Below are 15,636 nucleotides of genomic sequence, written 5' to 3' on the forward strand. Positions count from 1 at the left end.
GAAAGCGTATGAAGGGCAGATGTGGTGAAAAATATGTGACAATTATAGTAACACATTAAGGCAATACACAATATAAATATAATATACACATAAGAAATGCACATATAATACATAAACATTACTTTTAATATATATGGATAAACTAATACATATGAAATATATATGTACATACATATACATAAATTAAAACAACGATATGTTACTGTATTTCACTTGAATTATTCACTTGTCATTGTATATTTTTATTTATGGTGCAATAAAGAGTTAAATAAATAAATAAAAATAGTTTAAAACTAGTTTAAATCGATAAATTTACTTAACTATAATCCCATATAGACAGTATAATAATTACGAGAATAGGTTAATGTGGTCGAAGCATTAAAGTGTTAAACAGTACATTGTATCAAGTCTTTAATTTACAATAACATACAACTTACTATCGTTATTATAATTTGAGTAAATTATAATAACAATTCTTCTCCACTACGGTTCATAGACCTCTATTTCTATTCATAGTCTATGGCATAAATAGTTTTTTTTTTTTTTGTTTAATACTAGTGGGAGACTTTGTACAAAGTTCTTTATCTCATTTGTGTTTCTTTTTTTTTTGCAACTTAGTATGGCAAATAAGCTGACGGTCCACCTGATGGAAAATGGTAACCGTCGCCTATAGTCATTTCTGCCGCTAAACAGCTGTTTTTTAATAGATGAAAAAAAAATTTTTTTTTCTCTCCGTCCTCATGTATACTTATATCTTTAACACTACGCAATGGATTTTAAAGCGGTTTCTTTGAGTGATTCAAGAGGAAGGTTTATATGTATAATACATGCATAATATTGTAGAGAAACACTGATAATTGTAGAGGTTTCAAATGTGACGTGATGTAATGTGCACCCGTGCGAAGCCGGGGCGGGTCGCTAGTATATAATATTCCAGAGCATGATTGTGCGTGGAAGAAAGTGCATTGAAAAACGCACGGTAGAAGATTGCCACATTAAATTACATTATAAAATAAAATAGTCTTAGTACCTAGGGCTGCCATCAGTCCTGAATTCTTTGGATTTGTCCTAATTTGAAGGTCGTCCGGGGGCCGTCCAGCAGAGGTTTTTGAAAAGTGTCCGGGTGTAACCATTTCAGTCAAGGAAATCCAATTTTTTTATAGGTAGACGATCATGAGAAATAAATCTTAGTTACAAGTTCATCCACAATAACTCTGTTTTATATAACAATGTTTTTATTTATGTTACAAAAAAATATTTTTTCAGAAGTGTCCGGAAAAAAACCATATTTCGCCCAAATGTTCGGGATTTATGCCGTGTTTATTCGGTGTCGACAATTTAGGTGACGGCAGCCCTATCAATACCTATCAACATCGTGAAACTCCTTGCTCTGTATAAATAAACAATACTACATCCAATTTTCAGCACAACACCGTTTGCACTGTACTTTAAAATACATACGTATTAGAATATATACCTTCGCGTAACAACAATAAACATGGAATTACAGTGTAATCAATTAAATCGTAAATCTTGGAATACAGTCATAAATACCATCTCGCATCCTACGCATTTAGCGTGTGCGATTCCAAACCATTTTGAGAGCAATCAGACTTTGTTACACGCATCTGCTTTTCATCCTATCGAACGTACTGCCAAGCAGTCCATATTAGTTTCTGGAAGCCATTACGAGAGAATAGGATGGCTTCATAGAACTTATTCGAAAATGACGATAGGTGAGTGTCATAAAAATACTATAAAATCTATTTTTACCGTTCTTTTTTCAAACGACTTTGAAAAGAAAGAGTTTTCTCAATTCGGTTGTTTTTTTTTTTAATGTTTGTTACCTCACAACTCAGTCAGTTCTGAACGGATTTGAATTTTTTTTTATTTTTTTTTTTATTAGAAAATGTCTATCCTTTCGTTACATTACAGGTTGGTCACATAGAAATTGTATTAAAATCGATTCAAATGTTTTGTTTTTAAATCAGAATAACTGGTATACATTTGAAATTGTTTTTTTTTTTTTTTTATAAGACACAAATTTTAATTATTTTAGGACACTTAGAATAGCAAACAAGTAGACTGCTTACCTGACATGAACAGCAAGTACCATGTAGATTACTTCTCCTATCTTTTATCGTCCGCAATACAAGTACTTGTGTGTGTGTGTTTTTTTTATGGGTAAAAATGGTATGGTAACCCCGCCTGCGCTAACGGGATACGCTGGCGTAGCACCAGTGAAGGGTGATAGATGAGAATAAAAACAGGCCAGTTAGCCCATCTTGATGAATTTATCAGGAATTAACTATGATAGTTTCCAGGGGAAACCGCGAGGAGGTCGACCTGGTTGGATATATTGCTAGCAATGGGATTCTCAGTCTCCATTACTAACAATCCCTTTCCCCCCAAGTACTGTGTTAGGTTGACTGGAAGAAATCTCTTTTAGAGATAAGTTCGCCTTTGCTAACGTTGTTATTAACTTCTTGTTATTACTGTATGTTAAAGTGCAATAAAGAATATATATACAATATAAGAAATCAGTCGCTCGTCACTTCGCAGTTTCTTCTTCTACACAGTCCATTCATCATTTTGGGTCTTTCTTAAGACGAATTCATCCAAATTCAGACTCGTTATTTTTTTAACCTAACTCAAAAAATGAGAAGATTTTCAATTCGGTGATATTTTTATTATATTTGTTGTCTATACTAGGTATACTTGATTTTTATGTTGAAATCGGTATTTTTTATTTTATAGAACAAAATTTACTTATTGTAATATTAAGTAAAAAAAACCCTTGTTGTATCAGCCGTAAACTGTCCACCGCTGAACGTAGCCTCCCCCATAATGGAGGTTTTGCCAATATTTGCCACGCTTGGCAGGCAGGTTGGCAACTGCAGTTTGGCTTTTGGTGATGTTTTAAGGGGGACGTTGGTGTCTATACCTCCGCTATAAGACCCCTTAGTAGCCTCTTACGACACACACGGAAAACAAAGGGGTGGCCTATTCTATGCCGGGACCATACGAATCAAAAAAAGAACGCATACTTAAATTAACACAGTGATTCACACATAGACACATTTTGTAGCTGTGTTCAAATGTCGATCACCTTATTGGCATTTGGAACCGACAGACGGTTTTCCCTGTCGTATTTTTAGTGAACATAGATACTTCAGCGAAAATAGAATTGTTGTGGTAATTTTTAGTGAAATTACATTACTACGTCAAACATTCTTGCAATTAGAATACGCGTTTGCAGACTTTATTTTTTATATATACATATATATTTTACCAGAGGGAGACTTTGTACAAAAGTCGTTTGCTTGGACACCTCTGTCCCATTCGTGTTTCAACCGTAAAGCAGTTGTGTTTGCATAACTGTGTTTCGGTTTGAAGGGTGGGATATGGCGTGAATTTACTGGGTACGGAGGAATAACACCTGAGTCCTCAGGAATGGCAACGCATGGGGGGTATCATGGGCGAAACAGTATACTCTGTTATGTCCATGGTACTGCTCATGTCTATAGGCGACGGTTACCACTTTCCATCAGGTGGGCCGTCAGCTAATAAGCTGACGGCCCACCTGATGGAAAGAACACGCCATTCTAAGTGCTATAAAAAATATAATAGTACTTTTACTTTTCGATTGAGTTCAAAAAACAGGAGATACTCAAATCGGCTGTGTTCGTTTTGTTTGTTACCTTATAACTCCGTCGATTGTATTGTACCTTATAACTACGTCCGCACTTGACGATTTGTACCTTACAAATTGTCAAGTGTAAATTTCTCTTTTTTCTTTTATAATTTTGTTTTAAATAAATAAATAAATAATTAGATACCATGGAGTATTTTGTATATAATATCAAGAGATTTAAGGAATACATCTAGTAATATTATAAATGGGAATTTACTTTGACATTAAAATGATTTTACATTTGTAAATAATATAAATAAATAAAATATTCACAGGTTCTATTGTTGATAAAATTGTTTTATATCAAATCATAGACGTAATATAATTTGATAGCAATGCAGCTAGAATACATTTGGAGAAATGGGTCAGACTAGTCATATACTAGATACCTACCAAGCGATAGACACCCGTGATGTGGTCGGTGCGTAGGTGGGACGACGAAATATATGGTCCGACCAAGCTCAAAATAGAGACGAATATGTTTAGGTCTTTGCCTAGCAGTGAAATAAAAAGTAAGCATTAAAAATATATCACTAAATACTCGAACACATAGAGAAACAAACATCTACGTTATTGAAGAGTCAGCACTAGCTTTATATTGACGAAAGTGAAAATGAATCTATGCAACCACCATCAACACAATGAAAATAATTAATTTTTATAGTATTGTATAATTATTTATAATATGCTTATGTCCAAAATTTCGTCATCAATAGGTATCATAAAAAACTATATGATAGTGTAAAATTTTCAAAAGCAATTAAGCTTGTTGTTCAATGAAATTGCATTAATTTCATGCGAATGTTTTTTTTTATTTAAATATTTTTTTTAAGGTATAATAGAGGTCTATTTTAATATGTTATGAATTCATTCAATCTTTCTAGCCAATATCTTGTTGATATGTCAATAAAGTTATCTCTATAACTACTCAAGATTGTCTTGAATATAACAAATTACTCAGATAAGATAATACGGGATAGCATAATAAATAACAATTGCAAATTGTTATGACTCGCAAAAACTTGCTTTTCTATATAGTCTCCGATATCATAAAAAGCGATAATAATTATAGACGTTCAAGTGACTCATGGATATTACAAAGCTAAGCCAAGACAATTATAGGTTTATGTAAAATATATTGGAATGGTAACATGAAAGTTTCTTGGTGCGTATATTATATTATTTTATTAGGTTTTGGACATCACACAATGTCATTCGTTTAGCATTGTTAGCGGTAATTTTTATATTAAAGGTAAATTCCAATTAATTCTGATAGATACAAAATTGTCGAGGAATAAAATTTATAAATACATAAAAATCTTTTAGACCATAATTTAGACATATTATTTTTAAAACATTGCAACTCTTATTTCAGGTTAATTTGGATTATCTAAAAAAAAAATATTAAGAATCTAAGGGAACTGACCAGAATATTTTGTTGTGCCTGCGTGCAAATGTAAAAATATAATTAAATAAGAATTCAAAAAAATTAAAAGAAAAAAGTAACAAACTTAAAAATTAAAAAAGAAATTACGATATAAAAATGTATTATGCAATACATTAACAAAAGTGTCGATTTAAAAGTCCTTTTAAACAAGTCTATTTAAACAAAAACAATTTGCATTCTAATGTAAATAAAATATAATAATAAATGATAATACAAGTTGAATAGAGTTACTATAACATAAAACTAAGCGTAACACATACTAAAAAAAATATCCAACAATATTATTGCTGCAGTATTACATTGTTTTCAAACAACATCATTCATAATTATCTTAAAACAATAATTTACATCAAATGAAAAATCCCAAGCAATCAATCATTTTATCGTTTATGGAAAAATTAAAAAATAATGAGTCACATTGTTATGTTATCGCGAAATTCCCAATGTTTAACTGTTAAGATAACGCAGGATGTAAACACAACACCCGAAGTTCAAGTACGTTTATACTAAACATTTACTATCTACCAAACGATAAAATAAGCATTTCAAGCTAAAACTCGTAAAAACTTTACGACAACGCCTTAACATGTTTTATTGCTTACAGCTCTTTAATTAGAACTTAGATTAGATGTAACAAAACAATATAGACGTGAATATGAAAGTGCCATTCATGCAGACGTTATGAAAAAAGACGACTGGTTTAAACAATGGTGTCATTCAAACGCATCAACAGTACGAGATTTGAAAATCACTTACCACACAATTCAGCATCTCATGTGCTGTACCATAAAGTAATTCACTTTTACAAACAATATAAGTATCCCGGTTACCCTTAGTTAAAATATTTACTTTCCAAAAACACTGGTCTAAAAAAACACCCTTGTGAAACTCCCGACATTTATTTTATTCGTATTTCGTTCGACGCGTGCGCTGCAGTCTAAAAACGCGTGCCGTTCAATAGATGGCCGTTTAGAACACTGATCAGCGGCTGACTGACGCTGCGCTTGCGCCGGCGTCGGCCCTCTCTGTTTACTATACGCCATGTGCAAGATTATCAAACGCTTCAGTCGCATTTACAATTCTAACATTACGTGTTAGAGTTTAATTTGCATCGTCACTTGCATTCCATGGACCCTTATCTGTGTTAGTAAGTCGGACACATGTATTTGTCATTCATATGAATGAAATATAAACTGTACGTGCATTAGAGCTTTCTGTTACGCGCTTCTTTATAACCTTAATTAATGTTTTCAACTGCACGATGAGTTAGCGTAAGTCCTTGTGGGCACTTTATCTTGATGTTTGTGCTCCATAATTGTTGTCCCTTGTATAATTTTCTCTTTTTTAAGGATACGATCATAACATTCGTAGAAATGCACTTTAGTTATTTTATATTGCCTACATCATTATCATGAACACTACTGAGAAATATTTTTTATAGCAATGAAACAAATAAATAAGAAGAATAAGAATATCTTTATTTCCTTTAACAAAATTAGCCTATGGTACAATATAGCTATGATCCCACACTAGGCAAAGTATGGGGTCATAGCTATGAAGTAATTACCTTTTTTTGAGATTTTATTTAAATTCTGCAATCAATATCTTGGCTAGATTTTGATGCAATAATAGATATTGAAAACAATAAGGTCAATATATAACTATTTGACATGATCGCATTCTTCGTTTGTGGAATTTATCCTTTTAACACTTCCTTATTCATACATATGATAATATGTATTAAAAAATTCTTCCTATTCGTTTATTTTATCTAAGTAATGTTTTGACTTAATCGTTTTTTTTTTGGTCTCTTTTTTAACTTTCATTTTTTTTTATTTAATTTACATTATACTTTCATACAATAATGTAATATAATAAAATGACATACAGTAATTTTAAAATATTAAAAATGTACATGTTTAATTAATATCTTTAAATAATTTGTGTATACATCAATATTTATGGATACCTTTATTAAATAAAATCTCCTAGGGCCAATTGTTTTTCAAAAATCATTATAGACAGTATAAAAATGTAAAGGGTTAAAAATTTCAAAAATGTTGATAATTACTCGTATATTATGGTTCCTCAACCTATTTTTATTCAAGTACGTAACTTCTATTAAAACATCTGACCACAAACAAAAATAATAGTAGACGATTTACAGGGAAATTCGTCATCACTGTAGTATTCAAAAATATAAACATTGACCGGTTACGTTTATACATGAGCTCACTCACATACATTTAATAATATATTGAGAACAGTATTTGTGTTATTGTATTGGAGTATTAGGATTAAATCGTGGGCGTATTCATGTCGATCCTAAGGGTTCCTTTTTCTAAACCTATCTCTTACCTTTAATTATTGTTTTATAAACCATCATGGACTAAATTTATAATCATTTTGACTTAAATGTATTAGAAATTAGATGTTTACTTCATATTGGTCCTTGGAATCAAAATTTTCGCTGTAATATCAAATTGAAAATTTAATTTTAGACATAGATTTAGATAAATGTCGTTTTAGTATCGACCTCATTGTATTAGGTATGGGTAATATGAATAATGATCCGATTTCTATATATTGGGTACATTGTATCCTCTGTACATTGATGGCGGAATAAAAGTCATCTATTTCGATATCGCTCATATCGATCGAATATTTATTTTAGAATATCTTAAAATCTGTTATCCGTATATTATTTTTTAGATTAACATATTCGTTATGGGCCCAGTATATATAGATATTGCAACTAAAATATACAGATATTGCTATATATTACCCACCCCTACATTGGATAGTTAAAATCTTGGTCTATATTCGTCCCGCTATTTCCTCGACACGCTGGATTTTTTTTTTTTGGACAATGTATTGGGTTTGGATTCCCAAGCACTTGCGTTTGCGTTTTTGTTGTACGCTCGCGTATGCCAAGGTTTGCTGCTGGTTGACTAAACGCGGGAATAATGGATTTGGGCTCCATTATTAAGTGGATATTGATACTCGCTAGACTTGTCAATAAGATTTATTTCCTAATCTCACCAGTAGTGGAAACTTTTTCTTTCCTATCGGTTATTGTTTCTTTAAGTTTTGCATAGAAACAATGCAAGTAGATTATTAATAAAATATGCGATGATGTACAAAATGTGCATATTGCTGACGCAGAAATCGTATTAGGTTACACTTAGATACTAACAAATTGAGTACAAGTTAATTGCATAAATGAATATTGCATTCTAGTCTGTTATCGTTTTAGCCTCAAATCGCATCGTAATCATCAGCTTTATATCCTTTTAATTATAATGGTCGATTGATTCTTCTGCGGATATCCTCGATTCAGATTCTATCGTAAAGAGCAGCCACATTGCAAGAGCTGTTACTCACAGCTATGGGACGTGGTATTTTATAGTTTTGTATTTGAAATTGATGGGAATTAATGTAAAGCTTCAGTATCTACTTTAGTTAGTAAAATCAATGTTCACATAGTAGGTAGTAGGTACCATACACAACTATGACTCAATACCGTAAATAGAAAATACAGTTCTATACCACTAGTCGAGAGTTCAAATTCCATGACAACTTCTGATGAGTACAAGATGAATGTGCGTTGATGAGTGCACCCAAATTTTAAATAGTTGATAAGCAAACGAATTTAAATTCTCTTAACATACTGTTAAGGTTTATTTTAGACTATCACTGTGATCAGTTATAAGACCTTGTTGATTTGCTGCAAAGCACGATGCATTGTTGGCTGTTGAATAGTTATAATTCGGAAGGAACTGAATGTCACATAATTGGGTATTAGATTCACTTTATTGTTATTTGAGAGTACTTCAACAAAAATTCTAGATATTTCAAATAAAATATCAGGACCAGATGGGACCAGAGGGAGACTTTGTACAAAAGTCGATTGCTTGGGTACCTCTGTCCTATTCGTGTTTCTACCGTGAAACAGTTGTGTTTGCATGACTGTGTTTCGGTTTGAAGGGTGGTATATAGTGTGAATTTACAGGATACAGAGGAATAACACTTGAGTGCTCAGGAATGGCAACGCATGGGGAATATCATGGGCGAAACAGTATACTCTGTTAAGTCCACGGTACTACTCATGTCTATAGGCGACGGTTACTACTTTCCATCAGGTGGGTCGTCAGCTTGTTTACCACTCTAAATTGTATCAAAAAAAAACTTAATCCGACGCGATTGCAGGTAAATTGTACTTACCTACATACCTGATTTTTATTGCCCACGTTTCGTGTCACATTACGTCCCAATAGCATATTTTAAATATAGCACCGAAAACGGGAACGCATAAAATTACCTAGAATTCTTGATCATTCATCTATCTTCATACCTTGTTCTTTACAATATAGGTAGACAGAATAAAACACTGAAAAGAGCAAAAACAACTTAAAATAGAAATATTTAATCCCAAGAAGTACATTTTGCTCTACAAAAAGCAATCTTCAATTTTAACATTAATCTTCGAGAAAAGACCATAATCCTTTTTAAAAGGCCGATAGCATATCTGCAATTCCTCCAGTACTGCGGGTGCTCATGGGTGGCGGTTGTCATATACCATCAAGCGAGCTGCGTGTTCGTTTGTCCCCCGTGTTATAAAAAAAACTACGACTACCTGACTCCCGCGGCTTTGCCCGCGTTAAACTACTACATATAGTATCTGCTAAGATATCAAAACTCTTGTTATATAACTTAATTTTAATAAAAAATAAATAGATAAATTCTTAATTACCAACAGTAATAACAACAATTACAGGTAAAATAACAATAAAAAGAGAAAAAAAAAATCATTTTGCTGGTAAAAGGAGCCGCCTCTGCTCACTCGGTTCTGTTCTGGCCATATCATCTTTCCCATATATATAGAGTCCAACCATGTGTTTTTGGTCTTGCTATATTTATATTAGATCAAAAATATTTCACTTAATATATCTACATTATAATGAACATCATATCGGTTACACAGACGAAGTCGTGGGTAAAAGATAGTAGGCCAATGTATTTAATAGCTTAAAATAAATAAACATACAAAAAAAAACGAATAAATCGAGCACTTCCTCAGTTTGAATATTGGTTAGAAAGAAAACCACAAGTACGGAGTGCAAAAACATAAGTCAATTCATTCGAACAATTATCAATTACTTATCATCGTTATTACAATATCAAAAGTCTAATAAACCTTCGAACTATTGAACTTTATTTACTTTTATTTACTCACTTGTTTGTTTTTTTTCTATCTCTTTTGCACTAAATGCACAATTTAAAACAATGTGACAAAAAGTGTACTAGTTAAAGCGGGATAGTAGATTTTTGTTTTTATGAACAAGAAGGTTCATCGGTCTAAAATCGATTTTACGCTCCACGACTTGTGTCTATTTTAGTTCTAGCTCAATTTTTAGCTGTATCTAAACTCAAAGCGTTCATCGTAATTTAATTCCATTGGCGTCGTCACTAGAATGCGATCAAATTAATAATAATAAGTACTAAACACAGCCGTATGATCCCGATATACAATAGGCCACCTTTTCCTTTCCCGTGGGTGTCGTAAAAGACAACTAAGACAATGGTCCAGAGATGGGCATCAGCGTCCCTCTAAAACATTACTAAAAGCCTAACTGCAGTTGCCAATCCGCCTACCAAACATGACAGTACCGGCCAACAAATATTTGTGGGACAAATCAACCCATAATACACAAACCAGGAATCGAATACGGACCTCATTTATCTGAAGCAACGTGCCCATCACTGAGATCATCAAATCGTCATGAGCTTATTATATTACACAGTGATAACTGATGCATTTAAAATTTCTACTAGTTCTAAAATATTGGAAGATTTTAACCGCATTAATTAATATTTTTTCAAGGTTAAACGAAAACGTTTTATTGTAGTGGGTTTTGGAGAGTCCAAATTATGATTTCATTTGGGATTTCCCAATTGAAAAATTGGGAAATTTATTATAAAAAAAAATATATAACAACACATATGATATTTAAATATCAGCTATTAATGTTTGAATGTATTAACTCCTCTAGTAAATGCTGTTATACTATTATATTATACTGAATTTATTAATACAAAATCATACAAAACTTACATAACCTTTACAATAATTTCACATTTTTTTTAAAATAATTAGACTTCATTTGCATACGTTTTATATCCCTTACGGAATTATTAAGTCCTTCATGTGTACTTTCATCACCTATATATTACACCCCCTTCAAGTTTTATTTTCGCGTCAAAAAGCCTATATGTTTTTCTAAGATCTAATCTATCTCTGAACGTGCGTGAATTCACTGGGTACGGAGGAATAATACCTGAGTCCTCAGGAATGGCAACGCATGGGGGGTATCATGTGTGAAACAGTATACTCTGTTATGTCCATGGTACTGCTCATGTCTATAGGCGACGGTTACCACTTTCCATCAGGTGGGCCGTCAGCTTGTTTGCCATTCTAAGTTGTATAAAAAAAAAAACAAAATTCATCAAAATTGGTTTCGTGGTTTAGACGTGAAAACATCAGACAGAGTTACTATCGCATTCACAATAATACTAGCTTTTACCCACAATTTTGTCCACATGGCCGGCATATATTCACTGACCAAGATATAAAGTAGCCCACGATAATTGAATAGACTTTTTTTTATACAACTTAGAATGGCAAACAAGCTGACGGTCCACCTGATGGAAAGTGGTAACCGTCGCCTATAGACATGAGCAGTACCATGGACATAACAGAGTATACTGTTTCGCCCATGATACCCCCCATGCGTTGCCATTCCTGAGGACTCAGGTGTTATTCCTCTGTACCCAGTAAATTCACGCCATATCCCACCCTTCAAACCGAAACACAGCCATGCAAACACAACTGCTTCACGGTTGAAACACGATTGGGACAGAGGTATCCAAGCAATCGACTTTTGTACAAAGTCTCCCTCTGACTTTATTGCTGACGGTACTATTGAGACCCTTTGTGTCGCGTATTGATTCCAACACGTATAAATTGATACGAGTACTAACAATTTCCAAAAAAGGTCACCCAGATTAACGTACTCCCTGAATGTGTAGTGTCCACTTCACTTTTGTAAAGTGTTCCGCTGCATGACAAATACAAAGATTGATTGTTGACACTGTTTATGAACTGGTACTCACACGTACATAGTAATAATATCAGAGGCAGATTTTTTTGGAAAAGAATGGCAAACAAGCTGACAGACCACCTGATAGAAAGTGATGACATGAGCAGTACCATGGACATAACACAGTACACTGTTTCGCCCATGCGTTGCCATTCCTGAGGACTCAGTTATGTACCCTGTAAATTCAGTGCTATATCCCACCCTTCAAACCGAAACATAGCCATGCAAACACAACCGCTTCACGGTAGAAACACGAATGGGACAGGAAAAGATTTTTGCACAAAGTCTCCATCTGGTAAGTATTATTTTTTTATTTATATTATTTGAGAAATTAACTTAATTGACCACACATTATTATTATACGACGAAGGTGGCAAACAAGCATACAGCCCGTCTGATGGTAAACTGTCACTGTAACATAAACATATCGAAACAACAACGCTGTCTATGGGCGATGTTTACCACTTTCCATCAAGTAAGCTATATATATATAAAATAAAAGATTGAATTGATTGAAGATTATTTCTATATTTTAATTACATGTATACTTAAGATTCTTTATTAAACATTTTATTTGATTTTACATTTATATGAAAATATAATAAAAATGCCTGATAGTTAGACTTTTGATACTTTTTTTTTTTATTTCATAACCAGAACTTAATACTACGCAAAAAAATTACGTGTGCACAGTACCTACATACCTGATCTTTATTATTCTTTCTCTATTTACAAAAATGTGACAAAATACTTATACTGCTTCCGCGGACTTTAACTCTACCACGTGCAAACAATTTTTGACAGCAACAGTAATAAAAGTATTGTTTGCATCCATATCGTTATCTAAAACACGTTCGCAAATGTAAACCTACTAACCTGAAAAAACATTAAGACATACCATTGTTGAAATGTGTCTTTAGTCTACAGTGAAAGTAAAACGTTGCAAATCTTTGTATACGGACGCAAAAACAACTTACTGTTTGAACATCTGTTCAACTCGCCGCCTAATATTGGGAAAAGAATCATTAGAAGAAATAAACTGTCAAAGGCGGCCGCCTTTTGCAAATTTTACACTATTATGTATTATTTTTTTTACAATTGAAGGGTATTTTACGTGATTTGAAACTATTAAAGTGTAAACAATGACACCAAATGCTTTTTAATAAATACTGCTTGGGATCCTTCAAAAAGAGAATATACATATACCTTTTCAAAAGGCCGACAACTAGGGTTGCCAATACTTAAAAAAACTTTGTTATACCACTGAGGTGGCAAACAAGCATATGGCCCACCTGATTGTAAATGGTTACCGTAGCCTATGAACACCTGCAATACTAACCTGGGAGAATTTTAACAAATAGAAAGAAAGTGTATTCTAAGAAAAAATCTAATATTTCAGTGATTTTTATATATTTACATTACTATCGTGCAGCATTTAATATTTGGCAATTGGTTTTTTACTATCAATCAGTCATCAAATTAATTTAAATAAGTTTAATTAAAAAAAAGTCCGAAATTACATTACAAAAATTCGATATGTTAATTTCAGTTCATTTGGGCATAGGCAGCAGTTACCACTTTCCATCAGGTGGGCCGTCAGCTTGTTTGCCATTATAAGTTGCGTAAAAAAAGCTTTGTAGGGAACATAAAAGAGTTCTCATTGTTGTTGCTATGGCACAGACATGAAAAAAAGGAAATTGTTGTTTTCTTGCTTTTTTGTTTTTCATTCCTGTCTGTACTATGTGTATGTTTGTATTGTAATTTGTGTGCTGTAAGTAATGCAAATAAATTATCTATCTGTCTATTTATCATTCATTCATATTTCTACAATGTTTTTTTTTAGTGTAGACAATATCTTTAGCAATTTGTAGAGGCGCCAAAGCTCACGTGACACCATGCACGTAACGGTGTCGTCCCTTTGGCCACTATAATTATACCAATTAGTACAGGTGACCGTCTGTCTTATCCTTACAGTCCTAGAGACGAGGTGCAATTTACAATCTGCACTTTTGCCACTTTTAATAGATTTAATAAATTATTTATTACACTTTTAAATAATCCACTGACTCACACCCAGTACAGAAGCAGACGTTCGTAGGCTATGGTAACCGCGCACCATCAGGTGGACCGTATGCTTGTTTGTTAAATGTATTAACATTAAGAAAATATGCAACATTTATTATTTCTTACTTAATTATTTATGTATTGCAATGTCTTACAATATTTTAAAAATTATACTCTATTTAAATAACTTTATTAACCGAAATAAAATATGGTACAAAAGGTGGACTTAATACTAATAGCATTCTCTACTAGTCAACATTTGGTGTGAACAGTGACGCCTCAGGAATAGCAACGCATGGGGAGGTATCATGGGCGAAACAGTATACTCTGTTATGTCCATAGCACTGCTCATGTCTATAGGCGACGGTTACTACTTCCCATCAGGTGGGCCGTCAGCTTGTTTGCCATTCTAAGTTGTATAAATAAAAAAGGAATTATTGTTGTTATGAGTACATAAGGTGAGAATGGACTCTTCTTTAAAACAATAATGTTTATTGACATCAAATAAATTTGTATTCCTTTGAATTACAAATATAATCATGTTATTATTCAACTGCACATCTTGGACTCTATCCCCGAGACTACTCTACGCAGTCTACACAAGCCGTTATCACGACCAGCTATCTTCTATTAAGTTATCCTTTATTTTTTAAACAGAAACCCTTTTAACATTCCCAAGTTATCATCTCCCGGATTTAACTTGACATATTTAACTTTGATGACCCGACGTCGAGTTCCAGTTTATTTTACTCTTTTCTTGACATGTTTTCTATTAAACTTTTAATGTTACGTGACCTGGATTATCTAGGTACTATAAAATATTGTAAAACTAACTTTTGCCTGCGCAGCTGCGTCTTCATCCACGTAACCGGGATATGTTTACTGACCAGGTAAACAGAGGTGATTTTTGTACAAAGTCTCCCTCTGGTGTATATTTAATCATATACACACACACACACACACACACACACACACACACACACACACACACACACACACACACACACACACACACACACACACACACACACACACACACACACACACACACACACACACACACACTCACATACACTCACTAACACACACTCACATATATACACATATATGTTCATAAAGACAGAAGATGCTCTTTAAGTCTCTACTCTTAAAAATATTTAGGGGTTGACTCTCACGAATAGATATGGGAAGAGAATTCCACAATCTAGCAGCATGGACGGTAAAAGATCCACTAAAGCGCGTGGACGAATGAGAGGGGATTTATTTATTTA

At 33.1% G+C, this 15,636-nt stretch overlaps 1 protein-coding gene across 1 annotated transcript in view; it reads right to left on the reverse strand.

Annotated features, from left to right (window-relative positions):
• LOC113519993 (facilitated trehalose transporter Tret1-like) overlaps positions 1-6,144 on the reverse strand; it is a 129,845-nt gene extending 123,701 nt beyond the window's left edge. The window contains exon 1 of the mRNA XM_052902013.1: positions 5,898-6,144. The gene's annotated coding sequence lies outside the window, so the exon portion shown is untranslated. The remainder of the gene's footprint in view (positions 1-5,897) is intronic.
• Between the last annotated feature and the right edge of the window lie 9,492 nt (positions 6,145-15,636).

The sequence above is a fragment of the Galleria mellonella genome, unplaced genomic scaffold, assembly GCF_026898425.1.
Source record: "Galleria mellonella isolate WM207_F2 unplaced genomic scaffold, CSIRO_AGI_GalMel_v1 utg87, whole genome shotgun sequence".
NCBI lineage: Eukaryota > Metazoa > Arthropoda > Insecta > Lepidoptera > Pyralidae > Galleria > Galleria mellonella.